Source organism: Alligator mississippiensis, chromosome 2 (assembly GCF_030867095.1).
Source record: "Alligator mississippiensis isolate rAllMis1 chromosome 2, rAllMis1, whole genome shotgun sequence".
Taxonomy (NCBI): domain Eukaryota; kingdom Metazoa; phylum Chordata; order Crocodylia; family Alligatoridae; genus Alligator; species Alligator mississippiensis.
In genome coordinates this window covers 28,515,228-28,542,314 of record NC_081825.1, presented here as the reverse complement: position 1 = coordinate 28,542,314, position 27,087 = coordinate 28,515,228, and the positions used below count along the sequence as shown (strand labels likewise).

The following is a 27,087-nucleotide window of genomic DNA, read 5'->3' as shown; positions in this document are numbered from 1 at the left end:
TCCTATAGAAATAACCTGTAAGATCATGAATATTTGCTGGCTGAGAGCAGCAATAATACCTTTCTATCTACCTTTAAAATTAATTATGGAAAATGTTTTAAATGTAATTATTTTACAGTATAACAGAAATCAGACATGCTGACAATTTCAGGTATCTGGTTACAGTTGAAATTAAATTCATTTTATTAATTCATATCACAGTCTTGTCTATGTTCCTTCTAGTTTGTTCTTAGTGTTTCCTTTGTGGTGATCATCTTTTCTTTCTTCTCGGCCTGATGCTCATTCCACGGTCAAGCAATCTCCAAATGGTGATTTATCATGAGTATTATTCTGAGTCGTAACAATCAGTCAGACCTCTAGTTTCCTGGCTTCTAGTGGTCTATCCAGTAAAAAGGTACATTTCTAATGGAGCTTGGTTCATTTTATCATTTGCTATTACTTGATCAGGTTTGTGCTCTTACCCTTTCTGACTCTCTCAGATAGGGAAATGTTTTGTTTGCACAGATCCTAGGTAAGGGCATTGGTGACTTATGTTCTCCCCAGTACATACCTGAAGACAGAGTTGAACTGCTGATAATATTTATTATTAGTCTTCACATTAGTTCTTTTTTGTTGTTGAAAAGCCTTCAAGGTTTATGGACAGCACTGTCAAGGCTGATCCTAAGGAGGGCTTATGTCTACTTCAGTCACGAGGCATTATAATTGGTTATAATTGAACAATCTGTAGGGTCAAAATCCTGGGTTGGAGTGTTATCAGAATTCTCAGGTATTACTAGGTATTACCTGATAGGGCTCACAACATGAATACTTCTGCTATGACCCCTTGCTATTATTTTACTTATAATAGTAAAAAGGAATGGACAACAATACATAAACTAAGTAACAACCCACAAAAGGTAGATCAACATCATAATGTCACTGCTAACCAAGCTGCTCACCAAATGCTTCTCAATGGAAAAAGTCCCAACCCCCCAAAACAAACAAACAAACAAACAAACAAACAAACAAACAAACAAAGCCCAACAAAAAAACCCCTCAGACTGGAAAGACCTGGGTTTTACAAGCCCCTTCCTAATGACTTGAGTTGAATGCTGGTGTTAACACATTGAAGACCAGGAAAGCAGCAAGCCTTGATGACATACTTACAGAACAAATCAAGACATTTGGGCTCCAGACTTGAGAATGGCTCCTTTGCCTATATAACACATGCATAGTCAGTCAAAAAATTCCAAAGATATGGCAACATACTTAGGTAGTGGCACTTCTAAAGCCAGAGAAAGAGCTTCAGACCTGTCTCCCTGCTATGCCACACATACAGATTGTAGGAACAACTGATATTAAACTGGTTGCCCCATACGTAGATAAATACCTAATCTCCAAATAGGGTGGCTTTTATCCTGGAAAATCAATAATGAGCCAGCTGCTTAACCTAACTCAGTATATTAAGGATGGTTTTCAAAGATGCCAAATCACTGGAGCTGTGTTCATCAACCTAACAGCTGCCTACAATACAGTTAACCACTGATGACTCCTCCACAAGACCTTGGAAATGACAACAGATCTACACCTTACAGAGCTGATATGAACCCTACTTGAAAGCAGACATTTTTTTGATGAACTGGATGGGAAGTGAAGCAGATGGAGGAGGCAGATTAATGGCCTCCACCAAGGAAGTGTACTTGCACTGCTAATCTATACAAATGACCAACCAACTGATTTGGAAACAAAATGTTTAATCTATGCAGATGACCTGTGCATAACAGCCCAAAACACTGGTTTTTGACCATGTTGAAAAATCCCTAATTGTGGCATCCCTCATACTACATTGAAAACCAATTACTTGCCAACCCAATGAAAACACAAGTATGTGTCTTTGCTCTGCAAAACCATGAGGCTAACTGCCACCTCAACATTACATGGTCTGGGACCCCAGTATCCCACTATCCAATTCCAGTTTACCTTCGATTCACCCTTGACTGAACCCTCTCATACAAAGAACATACCATGAATACAAAAGCAAAGGTAAGCGCAACATTTAATATAAGCTCCCCAACTTGAAATGGGGAGCTAGCCCTTCAACTATCCAAACCACTACTTTGACTCTCAGCTTCTCCTCTGCTGAGTATGTTTGCCCTGTATGGGAGAGATCTGTACATGCTAAGCACATAGGTCCCATCCTGAATGATAGCTGCTAATGCATCACAGGGACCACATCTACGTGAGATGCTATATAAACAAGTACTAAATGACTGTGCAGTAACCTGAGTTACTGCGCAGTAGCACTGATGAACACCTTTTTGTGATGTATTAGGCTACTGCACAGTCAGTGTCTCATGTAGATGTGGTCAAGATGTTGAAGCCTATCAGCTTAAACAGTATGGACTTGTTGGCTGGCACTGCTTTGTCTGACATCAGAAAAGCAATAGCCAGAGGAATAGAACGATTGAGACAAACTGAAGATGTAAGCATCTGTTATATGACCATCCCACAACACACAAATGTCTGCAATTATGTAGGAGCTTCCTCACCAGCACCTAACCTCTTGATGCCACACTCAAGGAGACACAACTACAGATATGGAATGAGAGGCTGAAGAAAAAACCTGACAGAAAAAATGGACTTTCCAGCAGCTGAGTCTTTACCACCAGAGTCTTACAAACTATGGCAAAGGTGGTGATCCCTCAACTGCCTACACACCGGAGATGGACACTCCACGGAACTAATGAAGAAGTGGGGCTATACCATGGGTTCATTGGCACAGAGCCTCAGACTATGCAACACCTGCTGCAATGCCCACTGCTTAAAGGCACATGTACAAGGAAAGACCTTGCCAAGCACAATAAACTAGCACAAGCATGTGTAACAAAATGGTCAAATCAGGCGTAGAGACATGAGAAGAAATCTCGACATGTGGTGCATCTTCTGTATTTGTCTTTGGTTTAATCAGTTTTCAAACTGGTATCCCAGCCAGTTTGTGTGAAGACTTATGTAGATGTAATGAGGGTTTCAAGTGATGGCTTTAAGTGGACTGGTTTTCATCAGCATTCTTAAGAATTGTCATGCATTTTTCATGCAGAGGCTTTTTTCTTTAACTCTTAAAATGGTCTTTGCATTCTGCTTAGGTTTGCTTCAGGCTTTTTTCATAGTTCTTTATTTACCCAGTCATTGTAAAGCTAGTACAGGGTGTTCTTTGAGATACGCGGAAAGGGGAAGACACAAAGACTTAAATCCTATATGCCTCTAAAGTGCCTCTGGTGGCCAGTCCCATTCTGTCCTGTGGAGGTGCGTGCTAGGGCTGTGTGAAATTTCTCTGGCAGTTTTATTTTGATGCTGTTTTGACTGTTTCGAGCTTGAAACAGCAAAATCAAAATGAAACAGAGAGCTTTGAAACAGCCTTGAAATGAAATGAGGCAAGTCAAAATGTTTTGAAATTTTCGAAATATTTCAAGTTTTGAAGCTTAAGCTGGACTTGCCTGCAGGGAAACAGAAACAAAAGTAAGGAGGGGGAGGAGTGCTCTCATTATTGACTGTGTAGCTGGCCAGTGACTGTCATCCTTCCCTGAGGTCCCTTCCAATCCCAGTGCTCTGGGGGAGGGATGGAAAAACAGCATAAAAGACAGCATTGTTTGAACTGCCCGGATTTCTGCCTTGGTGTCAGTTGAGTGGTGGTGCACCTTAACACACACAGTGTCACCCACCCATGTCCCGAGTTTTGCCTGTCAGCAGCTAGAGGTGCAGGGCCCCAGAACCCAGACTCCCCCCTGTACCTATCTCCTTGACAGCTGGCAGGCTTTGTGGCCGCAGCAGGGCCTAGCAGGCCTGCAGTCTCCTCCCTTCCCTGCCCTTCCCCACCATGCCCCAAGACAGACACAGTCCCACAAGCACCCATGTTACGCGTTTTGCCTGTCAGCAGCCAGAGGTGCAAAGCCCAGAACCCAGAAGCCCTGCACCTATCTCCTTGATAGCTGGCAGGCTTCATGGTCTCAGCAGGGGCTAGCAGGCCTGCAGCTTTCATCCTGCTGTATCTTAACACACACACTGTCACCCATGTCATGAGTTTTGCTTATCTGTAGCTTGAGGTGCAGTTTTCCCCAAACCTCTGCACCTATCTCCTTGAAACTTGGCAGGCATCATGTCCTCCAAAGGGGCTCCCATTCCTGCAAGTTTCATCCAAATCAGACCAGAACTGACAAAGTTATAGGTTGTTTTGAGCTTCCCCATTATAGCCTATGGGCGAAACATCAAAACAGCAAAACTGTTTCAACGAAACGAAATGGAACAGTGGTTTCAAATCAAAACAAAATTCAAAGCGAGACGCTATTCAGTTGAAGCATTGAAACACAAGTCGAAATGGGATGGTGCCATTTCACACAGCCCTAGTGTGTGCCCCTGCTCCCCTGTACTTCTCTAGAGGGCATTCATATTCTGCAGCAGCTGGCTCTACTCTGCTCCAAGGAGATGCTGATACTAATATTTGCTTGTTGAATTGGTGACATTTTCTTCAAAGTGGTGAATAGTGGCAGGAGGCAAATGATTAAAAGCAGGAATGGCCAAGAAGTTCCTTGGAGCATTATTCAGTATATATTAACAGTGGCTGAACTGCAGTATTGGATGGTGAGGTGGGTCTTCTACATGGTCAGAACCAAATCTACACATTTAATGGAGTTTTTCATTGTGCTATACATTCCTAATGTTTTCCATGTCCATGAAAGTGGGACTGAATCAAAAACCTTTTAGTAGTCTATCTATATTACGCTGAGAGTATTTTTCTTCATTTGGCAGTCTTCATGACCAGCTTGTCAGTTAGAAATTGCTCTTTGGTACTACTTTTATTTTATTTCCTTCTTTTATGTTCCTATTATGAGTCATAATAGATCTGATCTAGTATGATTGATGTTAATAATCTCCTCATGGGTAGGAGTTGTGATTGATCAGTAGCTGAAAACTATTTCATGATCCATGCTTTTATTTTTCATAATTAGCATCATTGTGGCATGCTTTATCCATTCAGTGATTTCTCCTAGAGGTGCTATGCTAATTTCAGACACAGTGATGTAAAGTGGTTAAGTCAAAATCTATGGGTCCACAGATTCTAGAATCCAATTATTTGTTTTCTTGAATGATATCTTGAACATTTTTGTTGAGCCAATTTTTCCCATTTATGAACCTTTTTTCCATCAACTATAATCCACATAGTACCATTATACTCTGAATACGGTAGTCTAGATGGCTATGAGTGGGGCAAGAATACATTTGTGAGGCAGTAATAAGATGGTGATGAGACCTTGGATGGATCAGAATGAACAGGATATTATGAAGAAAGAATATACTAGATTTAGACATAGATTGGATGTGAAGACTTAGACATCCAAGTTGAAGATGCCCTAATTTTTTGCTTGAGGAAAGGGTAGGATGAAAGTGCTCACACTAATTGAGCAAGGAATTAGCTCATAATAAAGATATAGATTTATTAGTTATTCATTGTCACCATACGTATAGGAGTTGAATTTGTGAGACATTATGAATGTTCAGTATGAATGAGGTACAGAGACTTGTGGATCCCCCTCTTGTCCTCCTGTCTCCCCCACCCTAAGGAAGTTGGAAAAGAAGGAGGATTTCTGAAGGCCAATTTAGAGGAACAATAGTAGGGCAAGGAGAGAACCTAGCAATGACAGAGTCATAGAAACCAGGGGAAGACAAGTTTTCAAAGAAGATCATGTTTGATAGTATCAAAGATAAATGATGGGCGAAGAAAGGTGAGGGGATGGAGTACTGGTTCTTAGCTGTGGCTAGGAAGAAGTCTTAAGAGACTTTGGCAAGCATGGTTTTATCGGAGTGCAAGAGAATCTGGAGTGGAAAGGGTCTAGAATGGAACTGAAGAAGAGGAATTCCCAATAATGATTTTAAATGGTATATTCAGTGAATTCAGAGATGAAACAGAGAAGTGAAATGGGGAAGTAACTGGAGAGGCAAGGGGGCCAATAATTATTTTCTTTAAGATGGCAGAAACTAAGATATGTTTGTAATATGAGAGGAAAAATGCAGGTTAAGGAGGAGAATAAAGGAGAAGATAGAGTGGGGATGAGCATGATTAGTAGGGGTGTACGAAGTGGGCCCTATTTGATTCAGATTAGGATTCAGCCTGAATCGGGGCAGTGATTCAATTTCTTGATTCGGATCACTGTCCCTGATTCAATTCGGCTGAATCTGAAGATTTGATGCTGATTCAGAGAATCAGAGATTTGGACCCAGACACAGCTTTAAATGTTTTTTCTACACGCCTCGAGGTACCAGTGTGGTTTGTGAACACTGCAATGCTGGGGCACATGGAGCATCCCACAGGAGTGTGAGGGGCCCTCCACGTGCTCAGTGGTGAACCCCAGGTCCACATCCGGATCCACCAGGGAGTCCACAGGGGGTCCCCCTGCCATCCCCCTGGCTTGGCGATCAGCCACGGGGGGACCCTGGGTGTCCCACCCCAAGACCCAGGAGGCACCAGTTGCTGAGCCAGGGAGTTTGTTGGGGGGGCCCCCTGCGCACTCCCCAGCAGACCCAGAAGTGGACTGGAAGTGCTTCTGGTCCACTTCTGGGTCTGCTGCTGAGCACGCTGGGGAGCCCCCCATGCTCCTGTGGGATACTCCATGCACCCCAGCTTTGCAGCATTCACGAGCTGCGTGCTACCTAGAGATACATAAAAAAAACCATTTAAAGCTGTGTCTATGTTCAAATCTCCAAATCTTTCTGAATCTCTATGAATCAATTCAAAAGGTTCCGATTCGATTTGGAGAGATTAAAGGGTCTTCTGATTCGATTTGGATCGAATTGAATCAGGGACTGAAGCTTTGCACAGCCCTAATGATCAGGGTATCTGATGGAGTTACTGAGGGAAATGGAAGATTAGAGGAGGAGAGCAAATGAGGATCAAAGTTAAGTGTGAAGGACAGTGAATCATAGAGCAAACCCATCATATCAATGTAAAAAAGGAAGAGATGGCAAGTCAGAGAGGGCTCAGAAGAACTTGTGAAGTCATCAGTTCTGTTACAGTGGTTGTGGCAAGGCTGAGGGAAAACTGAATGATCTGGCATGGTAGATAATTCTGAAAAAGACTAAGTGACTGTCAGAAACTGGAGTCACAGCAACCGAGGAATATCTATGTATTTTAGAAGCGTTACCCTTGTGACTAAGGACTTCTCTTATGGAAAAAAAGTTGCAGGACTGGGACATATCTTTTGTGGTTTATATTGTGTTTCATCTGAGGATTTTAACCTGCTACTACAAACTTCAGGGTCATAGCCTTCAAATACATCTGTGAATTAGCAATTACCTGTACTTAAGTTTCACTTATAATTCCCAAGCCAGCCTTGCATCAGGGTGGTAAGAACCTATTGTGTCCCAGTGGAAAGACACTGGGTGGGAAACTCACCATTCACAGTCATTCCTGGACCTCTCTGAAATATGGAAAGAAACATGCTCTCTGGACCACCTCCTAGACTAGAGTTCTTTATTGCCCTTTCTGAGATGAGCTAGCTCTGTTCACCAGTGTGGTCAGTAGGAAACCCAAGGTAGGCTGTAAAATGTGCTTAAGAATCAGAGTAAATTAGCCCCACTGAGCTACATGATACTGTGGTTAAAGTGCTACCAGTACCCAAGTTAGATAGCTTAATACTAATGCAGGCATGGTGAAATGCACTCTCATAGTGGAGTAGGAGCCCTCTTGGCAATCACTGCTTTACTGAAAACAAAGTTGTAGTGAACTTGGAGTGAAGATACTCCAGGGGCAAAGAGTCAGCATGGATTCCCCACAAAAATGTCTTGTCCTCCTGCAAACTCCTGCAGGTCCTAAAGTGTTTCCACTGGTTTATTAACCAACTCAATGAAATTATTCCTCTCCTGTATGAGAAAGGATCAGGGAGAAATATCTTTGAAGTTAACCAGTTAGTTTCCTCTTGCAGGAGACCACACTTATAATCAACATTTTTTTTTCTGTTTTCAATCTCTTAAAAGGGGCCTTTCTGTTACTTCAAGTGTTCAATTACTGCCATGAACATCAAGTAGGTTTGTAATGAATATTCACAGCAATTTGCCAGATGCAAAAATGTCTTGAGTAATACAATTAAGCTTAAATTTAGATTCACAAATTCTTTCTTACATTAAAACTTTATAGGAAGAGTAGAGAAAACCTACTTTAATAATAAACACATAATTAAAAACACTCAAGGTGCATGTACATGTTTTATTAGTGATTAAAAGCAATAATATGTTGCAATTTATTTATGTAGGCTGGTTTAGCATCATGTTATGTACCAGTTACACAGACATGTGCCACGGGCTTAGTCATAAAAGTGTGGAATGCACTACTAACAAATGTAACTGTTTTTTTTTTTGAAATGGGTCACAAAACTCCTCTTTTTCAAAATGGAAAACCACATATTATCCCTCATAAAGAGCTCAGTCCAAGAACAAGTTGAAATAAAGACAGTCCTTAGAGAAACAGCCCTAGATCCCACCCCCAAATCAGTAACTTAATGGGAAAAGAAGACAAGAGAAAAAAGGCTCCTTTCTTACAAAGAAACTGCTGCTTGTAACAGAGCGTAGATACTATGATGACATCAAAATGACATTATTTATGAAATAGGAATTAGAAGTGTAGGAGTCTAAGATAATATGTCTAGGCACCTACCAAAATTGCCATTTTGTGATTTTCATAGAAGCTGTGAAATCAGTAGGTCCCCCATGAAAAAGCCTGTTCCCTGAGAAAAAGTGCAGGAAAACCGCGAAAAAGCAGGAAACAGCTAGTGCATGAGTGGGGGAAAAAAAGGCAGCTGAAAACAGAAAACAGCAGGAAGCCCTGGTGTCCTGGAGCATGGGGGGAAGTAGAGGGGAGGAGAGGGGGGGAGAAGGAGCAAATGAGAGGCTAAGCCCCTGACATAGGCTCAGTCCAGGAGCCAGTCAGGGGCCAGCCAGGGAAGCTGGGGGCGGGTTTTGGCACTCAGTTTTAAAATGCCTGCAGGCATGCCCCTGCAGCATGCCTGCTTGCTTCTGTCTGAGAAAGAAAGCGCAGACATGATCACCAAGAAGACTTCCAAGACCATCAAATACGTTTCTGCTATGGACCATACAAGACAGTATCCTGTAGGGACCCTGCACATAGATGGAGGCAGACTCTTGTGTACTTCCTGCAATGTAACTGGATGTGTCCAGGAAAACCATCGTCGATTGTCACTTGGAGTCCAAGGCACGTGTGAAAGAAAGACTGCTGCATGGGCTGAGGGTCAGATCAGGAAGCAAGAAACCATGTCCTCCCTATTTAAATGAACCATGAAAGCAACTTGACAAAATAAGAGTCAGCATTTTCCCCTGTGGAGGCTTTTGTGACAGCCAACATCCTGCTGGAGAAACTTGATAACCCCAAGTTAAAGGACTACCTGAAATAAAATCTGCCCGCTGTTGGCAGTTTTCTGTGTGCCAACAAGCTTCATCGGACTATCTCCCTGCAGTGAATTCTTCACATGTAGAGTCCACAAAGGCTGCCTAGGCATAGTATCATTCCTTTTCCATTACGGCTAATGAAACTACCGACCCTTAGGACAACTATGTGATGCACATTTTATTTATACCAGGGAGCTGGACTGACTGGGGCCCGCCTGTGTTTCAAACTAAGCCAGTCCACCTCCTCTCTGTCAATTTTTTCACCTTATCCCAAGCAATCATGAAGGTAATTGTCAGCTGTGGTGAAGACTTCAACAAGATCTCAGCATTCTTGTCTGATAATGCCATATATATGTAGGGAGGTCCCGGACAATTGGAAAAGGGCAAATACAAGGCATTTATACATGTGCTCTGGGAGCGGGAGGAGGAGTGTGTGTGGGGGTGCTTTAATTAGTGCATCTCCGAGAGCCACTCCAATTAAAGCGCCCAGAGCATCACATGTATCAGCTTCCCCGTGCTGAAAAATGGCAGTTTTCATTAAAGTGCCCCGCCACTGTTTTTCAGCACAGGGCTGCTGTTACACATGACGCTGGAGTGTGTTGGAGTGCAGTAACTACTACACTTCAGTAGTAGTTGATTGAGTCAGGTCTGACATGCTGTAATTTCCCATAGTGCCCATCTTTAAGAAAGGGAAGAAGGAGGATACAGGGAACTACAGACCAGTCAGCCTCACCTCAGTCCCTGGAAAAATCATAGATTCATAGATTCATAGATGTTAGGGTCGGAAGGGACCTCAATAGATCATCGAGTCCGACCCCCTGCATAAGCAGGAAAGAGTGCTGGGTCTAGATGACCCCAGCTAGATACTCATCTAACCTCCTCTTGAAGACCCCCAGGGTAGGGGAGAGCACCACCTCCCTTGGGAGCCCGTTCCAGACCTTGGCCACTCTAACTGTGAAGAAGTTCTTCCTAATGTCCAATCTAAATCTGCTCTCTGCTAGCTTGTGGCCATTGTTTCTTGTAACCCCCGGGGGCGCCTTGGTGAATAAATACTCACCAATTCCCTTCTGTGCCCCCGTGATGAACTTAAAGGCAGCCACAAGGTCGCCTCTCAACCTTCTCTTGCGGAGGCTGAAAAGATCCAGTTTCTCTAGTCTCTCCTTGTAGGGCTTGGTCTGCAGGCCCTTGACCATACGAGTTGCCCTTCTCTGGACCCTCTCCAGGTTATCTGCATCCTTCTTGAAGTGTGGCGCCCAGAATTGCACGCAGTACTCCAACTGTGGTCTGACCAGTGCCTTATAGAGGGGAAGTATCACCTCCTTGGACCTATTCGTCATGCATCATGGAGCAAGTCCTCAAAGAATCCATTTCTAAGTACTTGGAGAAGGTGATTAGGAACAGTCAGCATGGATTCACCAAGGGCAAGTCATGCCTGATCAACCTGAATACCTTCTGTGATGAGATAACTGGCTCTGTGGATGAAGGAAAGCAGTAGACATAATATACCTTGACTTCAGCAAGGCTTTTGATACAATCTCCCACAGTATTCTTGCAAGCAAGCTGAGGAAGTATGGGTTGGATGAATGGACTATAAGGTGAATAGAAAGCTGGCTGGAATGGCAGGCTCAACAGGTAGTAATAAATGGCTCAATGTCTAGCTGGCAGCTGGTATCAAGTGGAGTGCCCCAGAGATCAGTCCTGTGGCTGGTTTTGTTCAGTATCTTCATAAATGATCTGGAAGATGGGATCGATTGCATCCTCAGCAAGTTCACGGATAACATGGATAAGCTGTGGGGTATAGTAGACACTCTGGAGGGTAGGGCTAGGATTCAGAGTGACCTAGATAAATTGGAAGATTGAGCCAAAAGACATCTCATGAGGTTCAACAAGGACAAGTGCAAAGTCCTGCACTTAGGATGAAAAAGTCCTAGATACCGCTACAGCCTGACGACTGACTGGCTAAGCAGCAGCTCTGCAGAAAAGGGCCTGGGGGGTTACAGTGAACAATAAGCCTTGTTGTGAAGAAGGCTAACAGCATACTGGGCTGCATTAGCAGGACCATTGCCAGCAGATCGAGGGAAGTAATTATTCACTTCTATTCTGCACTGTAGAGGCCACATCTGGAGTACTAGGTCCAGTTTTGGGGCCCCCCACTGTAGAAAAGATGTGGACAAGTTGGAGAGAATCCAGTGGAGGGCAATGAAAATGGTTAGAGGGCTGGGGCACATGACTTCTGAGGAGAGACTGGGCTCATCTAGTCTGGAGAAGAGACGACAGAGAGGATTTAATAACAGCCTTCACCTGAAGAGTGGTTACAAAGAGAATGGAGCTAGACTGTTCTCAGTGGTGGCAGATGACAAAACAAGGAGCAATGGTCTCAAGTTGCAGCATGGAAGATTTTGGTTGGATATTGAGGAAAACTTTCTCACTAGGAGGGTTATGAATCACTGGAACGGGTTACCTAGAGAGGCTGTGGAATCTCTATCCTTGGAGGTTTTTAAGTCCTGGGTGGACTGATTTGTTGGTCCTGCTTTGAGCAGGGGGTTAGACTAGATGACCCCCTGAGGTCACTTCCAACCCCAATTTTCTATGATTCTGTGATTCTATGATTCTGTGTGCAAGGCTTTCTCCTATGTGCCCCAAGGAATGCTGCCCAGTGCTGTTCATGTCACTTGCAATGCACACATTCTGTCCCTAGTAAGTAACATTTGGTGTGCACAGTTTTTTGAGATGGATAGCCTGGTGTCTTTTTTCAAGAAAGCCTTCAAACACTGTCCAGGTCATAAGGTCTGGTTCAGGTGGGCCATCACCAGTCAAAATGGGGACTCATGTGCCACTGTGCTGCCGCCACCAGAGTCTGTGCTCACACAGTGGAATTCCTGGTTCAGCACAGTCTGTTACCACACCAAGCACAGGCAGCACTATCAGCAGATTGTGAGTGAGGGTGCAGGGAGGCTGCTCCAATGCACTTGTAATTACGTGTGTTGGAACAGACTAATTAGCATGCTCCAGCAGCCTCTGCATCTTGTGTGTCAGTGTCCCCACATTTCAAAATGGTGGTGGGGATACTTTAACTAAAGCTTGTTTGATTAGCTGTAGTTAAAGAGCCCCTGCTATCATTTTGAAGCATGGAGATGCCGATACACAAGACACTGCAGGCACTTTAATTAGAACACCACCCTCCCCACCTTTGGAGAAAGTGTAAAAATGCCCTGGAAATCACACTCAGCACACAGTGCATGCTCAAGCTTCGCAGTCTCTTGGAGTGAGGTGACATTTGTGGCTGACAATGCCACCCAGAGCTCTTGACCTGGTTTGAAGCCTGGGAGGCAGTGATTCACCACAGACACAACAAGGTGATGGACTTGATAAGCTGAGTCAAAGACAGAGCATCACAAGAACTGTCAGGTTGCCTTCATGAAAACCAGCACAGTAGGGAGTTCTTCTAGGCAATAGCTGTGAAATTGAACCATTACTACAGATATGACCCATCACTGCCACCATGGTTCAGATAGCTGGCTGTCCCCTTCCTTAGTTCTGTTCACATTTTGGACCCAAACCAGGTGTCTCGGCTGAGTTGTGACCCTCAGTTGCTGAAAGCAATCCCATGATGGGATAAAGAGCATGACAATGAACATGCTGCCTACATGAACTTTGTGAAAGAGTGCCAGATGTCTGTGTCCGTGCCTGTGTTCTGAGACTCTGGGACTGGTTTCCAGTTTTATGCCCTGGCAGGATGCTACCTCATCATTCCAATGAACTAGGTGGATGCTGAGCATGCAATCTCAGTGTATTCACCCCACAGAGGAAGAGAATGCCTCCAGCCACTGTGTCTGGGTGCACCATGTTTGCATTTAATACATAGCCTTAACTGCCTGTCCTAAGGTTAATGTTCAGTTTCGGGAAAGTCCTTTTTATAATGTCCTTTAACATAGTGTATATAGTTGGTATTAGTTACAATTCATGTGCACAGTACAGCTTTGTTTTCATAAACTATTTCAGTTTAGAGTTTGATTTAAGTGCTTAGATGGTATTATTTAATAAAGTGTATATAGGTTGGTATTACTTGCAATTCATGGTCTCCATTGATTTATTTTAATAGGATATTTTACTTTACATATTAATTAGGTGCTTAGACTGCTTAATAATAATGCAGCAATTAATGGCTTCTATGAGCTTTCCTGCCGTGGAAAGCCATTAAGCGCTTCCTAGACTGCTTGCTAACGTGGCAATTAATGGCTTTCCCAGGCTTGATCAGGGATCAAGCCTGGGAAAGCCATTAAACACATTCTAGACTGCTGGCTAACATGGCAATCCCCTGATCAAGGCCAGGGAAGGCATTAATTGACTCGTCATCAAGCAGTCTAGGACCCAGTTAATGGCTTCCTTGGGCTTGATCCCCTGATCAAACCCAGGAAAGCCATTAACTGCATCCTAACCTACTTAATAACATGACATTTAATGGCTTCCATAGGCTTAAACCCCTGATAAAGCCTTGGGAAACCATTAATTGCCCCGTTAATAAGCAAGCCCCAGTTTAGGGCCATCTGTCAATCTTCAGGGAGGGGTGGGACTTTCAGTGCCCCTCGGCCAATCAGAGGCATGAGGGTTTGCTGAGCTCCACCATGAAATGGTGCCAGGACAGTGAAATTGGGAGGCAGCTGCCCTGAATTAGGTAGGTACCTAAATATGGAGCAAGAGCTTCAGCTGGTGCAAATCTGCACAACTCCACCCAAGTCAAGTTTTCCACAGGTCTAGCAGCACAAATGGGCTACATACCTGCCTTAAATAGTCACCTGGAGATTTTATCACTACCTTTGGAACTTATCATTTTTACCTGAATCTAAGACCATGATTTTAAATTTAAGATGACCCCCCTAATAATTAGATTCTATAAAAGAAAAATTATGTTTGTTATAATTTTCCATTTATAGACACTAATTACTGGAGGTCCATCTTAAATTTGTTGTCCTCACCACTGTGTTGGGGAAAGTAGTGACAGGGGGCAAGCAGCCTTTCCCCACCCCCCCATCTGACACCCTGCCATTTTCCTCCCAAGTGGCTGCACCTACCAGTGCCTTCTCCCCGCATATGCTCCACTTCCCTCTGCCATGTATCTTCCTCACCGGTACACAAGTCATCTTAAGCCATGCTGGCCCCAGCTAGGTAGTAGCAGTGGTGACAGCCTGAGCCCCAGCTCCAGCCCTGGCAAGGGGCTAGTGGCAGCTGCAGCTCTGTCCCTCAGCCTGGGCCTGGATCAGGGCTGGATACGTAGCAGCTCCAGGCTGGAACTCTAATCTAAGATAAAACATTTCTTTCCCCCAGATTGAATGGGGGAAAATAAAGACCTTCATTCTGGACTTGAGCAAATATAGTATATATTTAATTAAGTCAGTGGCAAAATAGCAAAATGATAGTAGCCTGTTCCAAAAATCCCAAGACAGGAGTGTGTTTAGTCTGTCATTGGCATTATTTTGAAGAATGCTATGGTTCATGAAGTTCTAAACTCTTTTGATTCCCTGGGACTATTTAGGTGCAACTGAGAGATACTTTGGAGTATGTTACCTGTTACATTACATATAAGATTATGAGTTAGCAGCGGACAAATTACTGTAATCTCTGGCTAATCAAGCCTGTATATGCATATCTGTATGTCACTTATCATCACTGTACCTAACAACATGTAAGTGTGAGATCTCTAGAAATGTTAGCAGAAAAGCAGAACCTTTGTTTGGAGCATTTCAGCTAAAATGTCACCAGTACCCAAATGTTAAAGATAGAGTCTAATTTTGGCAAACATGGGGTGGATTTTCAAAACTAGACAAACAAAAATCCTGTTGATGTCAATGGTATCAGAGGCCATACAGCATCTCTGGCCTAAAGGTACAGAATTTGGGTACTCAGAAATCAAGGTCAACCAAAATTAGAAGTAATTTTCAGAAGTAGTTCAGAGTAGGAAAGCTGCCAAAGAGGCAGAAATGCTACTTTATGATTTGTTATCAGAGTTACTCCTGTGGATATTATAAACCTTGCTCCCATTTTTGTTCTTTTTTTTTAAAATCATGCTTAAAAAGTCCTCTGTGTGATTCCATTTATAGCACTTTCCATGCTCAGTAGTTGGTTGTATTTAGCTTTTACTTATTGACCTGCTTATTGACTTTTGGGGGAAGGAACGTTGAATCTGCATGTGTACTTGTTACATGACAGATAGACCTGTCATCAGAGATCAGAATTTCTATTCTCTAGAAATGCAAATATTTTGAAATTCTCCCTTTCTCCTAAATTGGGACAAAATTTAAAATAGAAAAATGTAAAACTGTCTTATTTGTTTTGGTATGACTTTAATCTGTGTTCCACTGAGCTGCTACACTGTTTCTTGGAAGTGGTCGTTTGAGTACCCTATATCCCATTTTTTCTCTGTGTTTACTTACAAGATGGATTAAATGTCCCTTGAATGCCTTGTGATCACATAACTTTCATGTTCAATCAGAAGGCAATTGTAGTGCATCATGAAGTTGTAGACCCAGAGTTGCCAATTGTCTGTAAATTTACAGATAGTCAGTAAAAAAATCAGGCTAAAAATGGCATAAATCTATATAAACTTTGGGCTGTCTGTAAAAATTTTAAGCAGCCAGAGCTGATTGAAGATCTGTGGTGGGACAGCAGCTGGACACAGTGTGGAAGCACAAATGAAGCACAGCATTGCCCCCTGGTGCCTAAGCTGAACTGCAGCACCTGGGAGGGAGCTCTTCACAGGGCTTTGTAGACTCCTCCCTCAAGCCATGTGCTACTGCTGCCAATTTTTTCAGCTGCCTATAACATTGCTAGATAACAGGTAAGCTTCTTTGGGGGTAAGGTTTGGAGGTAGGCTGTGGATAGCAGCATGATGCAGGGTGCAGTGGGGGTCACTAGGGTGTAAACTGGATTGTCAGCGCAAGATTTTAGTTTACTGCAGCCTTTTTACAGATTGACACTTCTTTAAAAACTAAATTTGAATTCATCTCTACTAAATGGGGCCTAGTTACAGGGCACAGCCTGGCAGAAGAGTTACATTTGCATTATGTAAAACATATATCAGTAAAAATGTTTGGTTGTTAGTAAAAAGTTTGCAGATTTTCAGTAAAAAGAAAATTCTTGGATTGGCAACCCTGTATAGTCTACCCAGAGATTTTGGAACGCAGGAGACAATGAGGCACAAACTATAACTTATCTAAATGATTACCACAGTTCAGAAAGATAGAAATTAATTAAAAAAATGACTTGAAACAAAACATGGGACTGGAAGAGATTTCCTGTTTCTATGAATCTGGTCTCTTACTGTTGCAAGCAATCACTTTATATAATCTTGTTCATAAATTTATGAGGCTTCAATTCAATTCAGTTAGACAAACCAGATATTTAGATTCAGGTTGACCCAACCTGAAATAAAAAAATTGTTTGTATTTTCCTAATAGAATGGAGAAAGTAAAAAAGTCAAAATCTAAAAGTTGTGGCAAAAAATTCAATTTGGCAGAAGTTGCATTTTCTGTAGAATATCAACTCATGGAAAATTCTTGCCTGGTTTTAATACAAAGTATTTTAGGTGCCTTTTGATCCCTTTGAAAAAGGAGAGATTAAAGGGACTGATGTATCAATTGAGAAGTTTTTTTGAATAATGTAGCTATGCTATAAGCACTGCAAAAATTACACAGTAGAAATACTAGTAAGAAGACGAGCAACAATACTACTACTGCTACTACTGATAATAATAATACTAATACTATGACTACTACTACTAAGTATAAGTGTTGTTGATGCTATCATCATCATTATACATTCATACTGAGATAATTAAAGCATGTAGGGCCTATCTCAGGTCCCTGTTCTGTGAGATAATGGAATGGAAATATAATCTAAATGTAATCCTGCAAACTAAAGCTATCTAAACAATGTTGAAATGATTCTACGTTGCAGATATATTGGCTGCGTCTACATGAGATGCTTACTGTGCACTGTACAGTAGCATCACTGGGCACGAACCATGATGCAATGCTACTGTGCAATAGTAACAAGCTACTGTTCAGTAGTAACGAACTACTGTGCAGTAAGCATCACTAGGCAACAGTGCCAGAATGCTACTGTGCATTAATGCTGGTTGCTGTGCAGTCATTTAGTACTTGGTTATTCACTTGGTAACAACTGCACAGTGGTCATCTCATGTAGACTTGCCCACTCTAGTGTAACTAGATTGATTATTAAATAATTTTTGTTAAGCCAGTGCATTTTCTACTACAGATTGGGCATGTCTGCACATGCAATTAATGTGATTGAATAAACTCCGTCATAATTTGAGCTGGAGTAAACTAATTCAAACGTCACTGTCTATATGTGCATTTAAATGCAGTAATTTACTCCACTGTCAGATAGTATTAGTGTCTGACAGGACTATCTAATGGTTCAGTAAATTAGTCTATGCTCACTTATGCTCAGATTTACATGACCAAATTCATAGGTAATATGTAAGTAGGGGGTTAAACTGTGTGAGATGTGCTACTTCCATTGATTTTATCACCACTGACTCTAAGAATTGTCTATTATTTGAATTACGGTAGTTAGCATATAACAGGGGAGAGAATTGAGCTCTAAAATAAGTCCAGTTTCTTCTAAACTTTTTGCAGGCAGAACTCTAGTTCAACCAGCAGCACCATGACTGTGTCCGCACCCAAAGCATCTCTGGAATCGCAGAACCCTCCTTTGTGGCAGTAGAGTTACTCTACCTCTGCTGAGGGGAGTGTGACTTCTGCTGACATCTGGCAGCTGGCATAAGGCACCTGTGGACACACCTGTTTCCTTTGGTGTCTGCTATAGTCTTGTCTAGATGGAGTCTAAGGTAATGTGTAGTATGTTACACTAGAGGATGGAAGCTACATTCTTAGAAGCTTAGACTTCCTTAAGATACTACCTCTGTCATTAACCCCTGCTCTGTAAAAGCTGAAGTTGATAACCTGGAGAGTTCACATAGATAAACAGCTACCAGTAATCCCCAACTAGAGACATTACACTATGGAAATGGCATCACTGGTTTATTGCTCATTTGGATTAAAGAAAGAATCCCTTTAAATGCCACCAAGACTTGGCAATCCCTTGCAAGTAAACTAAAGTATAACCTATGTGGTATATTTGCTCTTTAAAAAACAGTATTATGATCTTTCTGATGATTTAATACTTTTTTTGTCTTCATGGGATAATTTCCTTTCAGGAATTGATTGTGTTATCAACTCATACCAGCAGTAATATTCCCTCACAAAAAAGTAAACAATATAAAAACCTTGCTGATAAAGTCAGGTTTAGGAACATATAAAGGAGGGAATATGTTTACATAGACAAAATACAATTTTATTGCATACAAAAAATACATTAAGATGTTAAGGTTCTGCCTTAAACCAACAAAACCTAGGTTATCTCAGAGGTGAGGTTATTTTCTCTTCTCTTAATTTGCTCCTTAACCATTTAAAGGAGGAAATTAAATATGACGCAGTTTCATTTGTGGCATTCTTTGCACTCCTCTATATAAGTTTATTAAACCTAGTATGACAGTTAAGTTAGTTCAGCTCAGATACTACTATGATGGAGTAGTCCATATATAAAAACTGAATTTTTGAAATCTGTTCTTATGTGAAATGTACGTTAATATAAAGGGCATTTTGCCTGACCTAGGGCATCAGACAGCTAAGTTGTTCTAGTTTTTTCTCTCTTTCACATACCACAGTAACTCCTAATTCTCATGATCATTAGGCTTGATTGGGAAGCGGTTTCCTATCTCTCACAAGCAAGAAAAAGAAATAGCCCACCCCAAAATAGCCAACAGTTAAATTACTTTCTTGGAATATACAAAGGCCAAAGTTCAGTCCTACTCTGATTCAGACCTTGGACTTGAACATCAGTGTCCCACCTCTCAGGTGACAGTGCAAACTATCCAGTTGTTCACAGATAGGTCTCTGTGGCAGCTGTTTCAAGTTATATGGATCACAAAACATTCATTGGTGTAGATCTGAACACAGCGGAGGCTTCTGATCAAGGGACTATTCTTTGTTAAAGTGTGTGTCTTTCATTTTGACCAGAAATTCCATCTTCATCAAACTACCACACAATTCCCTGAAATTCCCCAAGAAGACTTTTCTAACATAAGCATAAAACTCAAAGCATTTTACACAAACCTTGCCTCAAAGTCCACTCAAAGTCCACTCCTCCACCTCCAAGTCCCTTAAAATAAAAGTAAATTAATGGAGATGACAGGAGGCATGCTCAGGGCCGGGCCTCAAGTCAGCTTGCCCCTCTGTCTATGTAGGGCAGGCCACCCAGTCTCACCTGCCATGGCTTGTTGTTCCATAAACTGGTGTAAAATGTGGGAGGCTGCCCAACTTTAATGCCCCAATGCCAGGGGGTGCTGTCCATGGCTCCGTACCATCCCTACACCATGTCCCATGCCTTGCAGACTCCGGCTTAAGGCCAGGCTAAATTCAGTCCGCTGTTGGGCCTCTTACACACTGTCCCCTTCTGGGCCCCATTCATACTGCCCTCCTCTCACTGGGGCCTCTTCTACTCCACTCTCTCTCATAGGGCCTCTTGCACAGTGCTCCTCACTGGGCCACTCTCAACCTTCGCTGCTCCCTTGAGCAATCCCCTTGGGTCAACAGGCTTGGCTACTCTCATGCTGGCACTGTACACGCAGCCCTTCAGATCACTCGTTCTCCCCTATTATACATGGCATAGTCCCTGTGCCTAACACTGGGCTGATTCTGCCCACTGCCCCTCACTGGGTGACTTTCCACTTTTATATACTCATGGGGGTTGGCCCATGTGCTGCCCTTCAGGCTGCCCTTCAGCCCTAGTCAACACACCCCCGGTGCAGCCCTTCAGACTGGTCTTCAGTCCTACTCTACACCTTGCTTGTGCACAGTCCTTCAGGTTGTAACGATGCCCCCTACCCTGTGCAGGCCCACCATACATTACTGCCCCCTCTCTGGGGCCACTCTCCTGCTCTTTCTCTGCAGGTCATGTACTGACCCCTCACTGGGGCCTCTGGGGTCTTACGCACCTGTGGGGCTCAGGTGTCTATAGATGTGCCTGGCCCCCGTGCCTGTCTCTAAGCCTGGGTGATCCACCAGGATGATGGGACTGGGGTTACAAAGCGCCCCTCCCCACCTTTCACTGGGGACGCAACTGGCTTGGCATTTCTGGGCAGTTCCCCCACCATGGGTACCCCCACCAGGCCATCCTTCCCCAGCAGGGTGCAGTTTTCAGTCATGGTGTCTATTTGGTGCTTCCTTGTTACTTTACTTTGTGTGGAAGTCTTTCAATGCTATGATGATGGGTGGTGGCATGAAAGCTTAAGATCATGAGAATAATTCTAGTTTTATGCCAGGTTTGCACTGGTGCAAGTAAGAGAAGTCCTTCTATGCCTTTTATAGCTGAACTGATCTTTTTGTAATTTGGATTTCTGATTTATAACAAATGAGTACAAAGACATCTGGTCCTGTTTAAGTCAGACACTCTTATGCAGGGTGGATGTAAAATGCAAATTACATCAAATTACATTTAGACTTGTGCAAAGCAGTAGTTAATATATTACACAACTTTACATAGATGTAAACTCTACCAAGTATGAGGAAGTATCCCTGCTTTCTTATTGGTCACCTATAATTATACTTCTTGGTTCCAATTTTTAAAGCTATTTAGTATGAGCTGTGAAGCAAGTTATAGGATTATATTAAATAATACATTAAAAGTTTGATTAATCAGGGAAAGTGTTCTAGCAGTCACTATTACTAACCCAATATGTGATACCTTGTTTGTTTGTAGAAAAGAAAAAGAAAACATCTATAGGAAATTCTTTCAGTGGAAAAAAGTAATGGGCAACCAAATACATGGATCTTTTAAATGTGGATTATGATTAACATTTCATAAAGCTTGTACGGAAAGTTCATATTTTTTAATAATAAAAATAAACAAATTATATATCTATATAAATATATAAATATATATATGTATAATGCCTGGTTAACAGTTTGCTATCTGAAGTGGTTCAGTGGTTGATCTGGTTTTGTTTGTGCTTCATGACAAAGAAAATTTGTTAGACTAAGTTGCCATGGTTTTTGCATCTGGATTTTATGATGTTTGGCTTTATAATGGCTGTATACAGAACTGATTTCAGGATTTAAAATTTTGACTAAATGTAATTAGCTTAAGTGCCTAGAAGATGAAAGTTTATTTGCTTTATACTGGATTAAAGCATAAGTAGCAAAGGTAGTAACAACAGACTGTATAAGTTATCTCTAGCTATTGAAGTTCCAAACATCTACATACTAGTGTAGGACAGTGGTGGCCAGGAAGTTCAGAGTTGTTTAAATTTATTAAATTTGTAGTAAAAAAATACCAAATATGTACAATGAAATACAGAGGTTAAGTGAAAACACAACTTGCATAATGAAGTGTTTGATCATATTTCTTCACAGAAATGTTATCATAAATGGGTTTCATACAGGTTTCCAGCTTGAACAGTGTAACAAGCACATAAAATTTCTTGGTTTATTATACAGCCAGGTTTTTCTCACCTTCTTTAGCTTTGATAGCTTTGATCCTTGCTGCCCTGGGCACAAGAAGATAAGGAGAAGGGGGATGAACAGGTGATTATTAACACTAAATTCCATTGTGGCAGCAGTGATTTATTTGAATCACTAGCATAGGAAAGCAGGCGCCATAGCACTGACCACCAGATCCCAACCCCTTGCAGCCCAATTTTACTGTTTATGAATCAGTAATATGTGAAAGTACAATTTTAGATAACTGAAAATAAGATTAGAATGAAGTCTGAATGCCAAAACATTTCCACATGGGAAAGATCACTACTGATTACCAGATCTGGAATATATGCAATACAGATAAAACCCAGCCTTGTAGACAGAGGCTACTGGCAGATGGAACGCTTTTATCTTTTCGAAGGAGATAAACATGCATGCTTGAATGGTATTCTTTATTTACAAGAGCAAATTAAATCAGGTTTTTTTAACACTTACACATTCATGTAAAACACATGTCATCTGGTAATTGTTTTGAACTGTCTTTAGTGCATTAAAGCTAGGCTTATTTACTGCTTTTGTCGTTACACAAATTTCTTTTTTTTCTTTTATGCTTGATTTGTAGTTGACTGAAATTTCTTCACCATTTCAAATGATCTTTGATAGGACAAACGCTCAAAACTCTTAAGCGCCCTCCCTCCTTCCCCCCCACCTGCATTTCTCCATGGGTAGGACTTCTCTTTTCTTTGACTTAGTTCTGTTGGTTCTACATTTGGAAGTATATGAAAGTACAATGAATAAGATGTACTTAAATACATTTAATAGCCCCATTTGCCCAATTTTTCTTTGAAAGGTGGACACTGCAGTGTATGCCTATGACACTGATCACCTATTCTGAACCTAATGGGATGGAGGGTTCTTAGACCTCCTCTGGCAATGGAGGTGGGTTTTGGGGCCAGGAATACACATAGGACTACAGCCCACCCTCACTCACCCTATAATGAAACTATTGTGGAGACTCAGGTAAGGTTTATAAATATATTGTAAAATCACAAATACAACAAAAATAAGAACCTCAACAAGTGAGACTAGTACAACAATTATATACACTGGTTTGAATATAACAAACACTATAAGCAAGACTGCCAAAGGGCACAGCAGAGGGCAGTGTCAGGGCCTTTTTAAGGCTCGCTGAACCACTGTGACAGCCAAGCCCTCAGTCTTTTCCATACCGTGGACTCAGACCAAGAATGAAGGGAAAGGTATTTACTAGGGCTGTGTGAAGCTTTGATTGCTGATTTGATTCGGCAAAGATTTGGCCCAATTCAATGGCTGAATCTCCAAATCCGAATCTAATCAGGAGACCCTTTAATATCTCTGAACTGAATCAGAACCCTCTGAATCGATGTGGAGAGATTCAGGAATAGTCGACGATTCAGAGATAGACACAGCTATAAATGCTTTTTCTGCATACATCAAGGTACCAGGTGGCTTGAGAATGCTGTGATGCTGGGGCGCAAGGAGCATCCCCTAGGAGTGTTGGAGGGGGTGGGGGCCCCGTGCGCTCGGCAGCAGACCTGGAAGTGGATCAGAAGCACTTCTAATATTTACCAACTCCAAATGATGATTGAGGTCCCAAATGAGTACAGGTAAGTCTTCAGTTAAATAGTTCAAATAATCCAATAAGTCATCCCTCACACACACAGTCACAAGCAATCCAAACTCAACCAAGCCCTCTCAAAATCAATCATCAATCAATAAACCAGCAAACTAAATCATCAACTCACATGCACCAATCATTCCCAATCGTGCACCCAAAATCCTCACAGGATTCCTTTTATACCAACAAAGACACTCCATTTGTCGATCATCCTCCAATCAATCATGCCCATGTGCATACAACACCCATAATAGGGTACATCTGGCACTCAGGTCTAGCACACAGCACTACAATGAACCAAAGAGGCTACTGCACATGCTCCCAGATGGAAAGTGGGTCATTGACATCATCATCATTGAAAGTCCAGCTGTTCCAGAACCTTCCCACCTCTAATCAATGTACGCATGCCTAGGAGGGAAATCCATAATGGGACTCTGTCCAACATCTTGTCACAAAACATTTCTAACATCACACCCATATACCCATATACCCCACATTTTCAGTTTTTATGTCATGCAGAAAAGGGGCATGTTTGTATTGACTCTGTAAGTCAAACTTTTAAAAGTGTTTGCAGCTCAAAATAAAAACTATATTTCCATACAAAATAGTCATATTTCTAAGCAAAATCCCCTGAAGTTACTTTTTTCATTGGAGTGGACCAAGTGGAAAATGCAAACACCATAAATATGAAATGTAATAACACTGAGGTGGTAATATTTCCAGCTATGGATATCATTGTAACTGCTAAGTCTTAAAATGCCAGAACATCCATCCCCCTGCAGGCATTTCACCTCACAAATTATTTTTTCCTCTTTTATGAGCCTCTTGTGTAGTTCCTACTGACGTGAGAACAGATAGGTTTCACGTTAGTCATTTTTTCATTGGGAAATACTCTGTGGATTCAGCTATGATATAGTCAGCTGAAGGTTTGCTTATTTAACCATTTAAGTAGCTAGAAAGCATAGTGTCAACCTTTGCCTGCTAAAGTGTGCTGGTAACCTGAGATATATATACTTGTCCTCCTGATCAGTAGTGTGACTGAGATACCAGCTCTGGGCACTGACTTAGTGGGGTTGTGAGAATGATATCTCCTACTACTGCAGGTTCTTTACTTTGGTAGCAGAAGCAGTGGCAGCTGCTGCCACTGCTTCTGCTACCAAAGTAAAGAACCTGCTTGTTAGGCCTCTGCTCCCAAGCTCTCTGTACCATCCATTACTGTCTGCCTTCCCACTATTGCTCAACAAGTAATTGTAGAGAAAGCTTCCTTGACCTGACACTTCCTGGCACTTCTGATCCCACCCCTAAAAACTTATTTGCTGAGTATATGTCTTCTCGGCAAACAGCATTGCCAGTTATTGTTCTTTCCCCACTTCTGTTGAAAGCATTGATGAAGCAGGTTACCCTCTACTTTGCTCCACAAGTACTCATGCCAGTGGGCCTACTTCACTGACCACTTAAAAAAACAGGGCTTTTCCAGAACATTTTCCCAGAATGCCCCTTCAGGCAGCAAAAGCTCACAGTGGGCACATCTACATGAGATGCTACATTGCTGTAGCGACAAGCTACGGTAACGTAGCATCAGGGGGAATGAACCATGATGCCGACACTACTGTACAGTAGCAACAAGCCAAGTAGTACCTTGTTGCTACTGCACAGTATGGTCTGAAATGACCCATGTGCTGCTGAGACTGCACAGTAACAGTGGTTACTGTGTAGTCATTTAGTACTTGCTAAAGCACTAAATAAAGTACATGCTAAAGATAAAGCACAGGTACTAAATGACTGCACAGTAAAAACTGCACAGTCTGGTTCATGTGTAGATGTGCCCAGTGAGTAGTTCTTATGGTGTGATTGCTTCCTATTTGAAAGGTGGGACAGCATGCGCCTTCACTGTGTATAAACTGCTCCACAAGAACTACATCTGTACACACTAATATTTCATTCTAAATGGAAGCTAAAATGTGGTAAGTTAGCCAACAATGAAAGAAGGATAAATTATGGTGGTTTAGCTTTCGCTTACTCCAAGAGGTGTTAAAAGGCCACATACTATGTCCCTGGTGAATTTGGAAGATACATTTTTTTATTTACTGGATAGACTTAATTTGCTGTTTCTGTGAGGCCAAAGTTTCATTGAACATGAACTACCAGGGTCATATAATAATCAGCACATAATGCCAGGAGTGAATTATGTATAGAAGAGATGAAATCAGTGTCCCCTAGAGGGTTACAGTTAGAGAAAATTTGGAGGAAAACTGAAAAATGTTTGTCTGGAGAAGAAGAGAAGTAACAATGTAATTGTCTCTGTTAGGCTGGTAGGATTAGATACATTTGAGTCATTTTTATATAACTTAAATTTGAAGTTAACAGGAAAGAAATGTATGAGTCAGTATAAAAATTAGACATATAAAAGTGTATCATGAGGCTATCTGTTTCTAGTCCACAACTTGTGTACAGTTAGAACTGTCTCAGCTATTTATCTTATGCTCTGGATTTATGCACCATCTCTTCTTTTAATAATCACAGAATTTCCTTAGGCTCCAAAACCTGGCACTTCATGACTAAAAACCTGGCACTTCATGACTTCACACATATATTTCCCTTCAGAGATTAATTACACCCAGACATTTCTTTGAATCAATGACTCAAAACCAGATCTCTTTAGAACAGGGGCAGGCAAAATATGGCCCTTGGGCCGGATATGGGTTGCCAGGCAATTCCATCTGGCCTGCAGGGCCCCTCCATCAGCCCTCTGTAAGCCCTGGGCTGCACCTCTGCAAACTGGTGCATCCCTGCAAGAGGTGCAGTTCTGGTTGATAAGCAACTACCCCCAACCCCAGCCTGGTGTGATCTGCCAGGGAGTGCTAAAGACAAGAAGCTCCTGCCTGACAGGCTTTTACTGGTGACCCTGTGGCTGTTCCCATCCTGCAAGACTGGAAATGCAGATAAGGGCCCAACCAGGCCAGGGCCAGGGACTCCCACTAGGGGTAGGGGGGCCGGGAGCAAGGGGAGCTGTGCACTATGGTGCCAGGTGTGGCTGGTCCGACACATTGCCACCACATGTGGCCAGGGACTGGGGTGGGAGGGCAGGAGCTGCATGGGACTGGCCAGGTGGGGCTGGCCCTGCTTGCTGCCACCATGTGCAGCTGGGGACTGGGATGTGAGCACAGGAGCTGCATGTTCTGGGGTCAGATTGGGCTGGCTCTGCACATTGCAGGAGCACAGAAGCCATCTCCTATGCAGCTGGGTTGGGCTGGCCCTGCTCACTGCCACCACATGCAGCTGGGGACTCAGGTGGGAGTGCAAGAGCTGCACACTATGGAGCTGGGTGGGGCTGGCCCCACTCACTGCCACCACAAGTGGCTGGGGACTCAGGCGGGAGTGCTATTGGGCTGCGTAGGGCTGGCCCCGCATGGTGCTGCCATGTGCAGCCAGGGACTGGGG

The 27,087-nt window shown here is 42.4% G+C and overlaps 1 long non-coding RNA gene across 1 annotated transcript in view; it reads left to right on the top strand.

Annotated features, from left to right (window-relative positions):
* LOC109281167 (uncharacterized) overlaps nt 1–27,087 on the top strand; it is a 106,902-nt gene that overhangs the window by 3,000 nt on the left and 76,815 nt on the right. The window contains exon 2 of the long non-coding RNA XR_002087731.2: nt 18,087–18,298. This is a non-coding gene — a long non-coding RNA (uncharacterized LOC109281167). The remainder of the gene's footprint in view (nt 1–18,086; nt 18,299–27,087) is intronic.